Source organism: Colobus angolensis, unplaced genomic scaffold (genome assembly GCF_000951035.1).
Source record: "Colobus angolensis palliatus isolate OR3802 unplaced genomic scaffold, Cang.pa_1.0 Scaffold266, whole genome shotgun sequence".
Classification (NCBI taxonomy): Eukaryota; Metazoa; Chordata; class Mammalia; order Primates; family Cercopithecidae; genus Colobus; species Colobus angolensis.
The window spans coordinates 572,252-573,594 of NW_012115888.1; positions in this window are offsets into that span (position 1 = coordinate 572,252).

The window sequence follows — 1,343 nt, forward strand, 5'->3', positions numbered from 1 at the left end:
AACCACATGATTATCTCAATAGATGCAGAAAAGGCCTTTGACAAAATTCAACAGCTCTTCATGCTAAAAACTCTCAATAAATTCAGTATTGATGGGACGTATGTCAAAATAATAAGAGCTATTTATGAGAAACCCACAGTCAATATCAGACTGAATGGGCAAAAACTGAAACATTTCCTTTGAAAACTGGCATGAGACAGGGATGCCCTCTCTCACCACACCTAGTCAACATAGTGTTGGAAGTTCTGGCCAGCGCAATCAGGCAGGAGAAAGAAATAAAGGATATTCAATTAGGAAAAGAGGAAGTCAAATTGTCCTTGTTTGCAGATGACATGAGTGTGTATTTAGAAAACCTCATTGTCTCAGCCCAAAATCTTCTTAGGTTGATAAGCAACTTCAGCAAAGTCTCAGGATACAAAATCAGTGTGCAAAAATCACAAGCATTCTAACATACAAATGACAGACAAACAGAGAGCGAAATCATGAGTGAACTCCCATTCACAATTGCTTCAAAGAGAATAAAACACCTAGGAAACCAACTTACAAAATATGTAAAAGACCTCTTCAAGGAGAACTACAAACCACTCCTCAGTGAAATAAAAGAGGACACAAACAAATGGAAGAACATTCCATGCTCATGGATTGGAAGAATCAATATCGTGAAAATGGCCATATTGCCCAAGGTAATTTATAGATTCAATGCCATCCCCATTAAGCTACCAATGACTTTCTTCACTGAATTGGAAAAAAATTACTTTTAAAGTTCATATGGAACCAAAAAAGACCCACATTGCCAAGACAACCCTAAGCCAAAAGAACAAAGCTGGAGGCATCACTCTACCTGACTTCAAACTATATTACAAGGCTACAGTAACCAAAACAGCATGGTTCTGATACCAAAACAGAGATATAGGCAAATGGAACAGAACAGAGCCCTCTGAAATAATACCACACATCTACAACCATCTGATCTTTGACAAACCTGACAAAAACAAGAAATGGGGAAAAGATTCCCTATTTAATAAACAGTGTTGGGAAAACTGGTTAGCCATATGTAGAAAGCTGAAACCAGATCCCTCCCTTATACTTTATACAAAAATTAATTCAAGATGGATTAAAGACTTAAATGTAAGACCTAAAACCATGAAAACCCTAGAAGATAACACTAGAAGGAAACTCAGGCAATACCATTCAGGATATAGGCATGGGCAAGGACTTCATGTCTAAAACACCGAAAGCAATGGCAACAAAAACTAAAATTGACAAATGGGATCTAATTAAACTAAAGAGCTTCTGCACAGCAAAAGAAACTGCCATCAGAGTGAACAGGCAACCTACAGAAT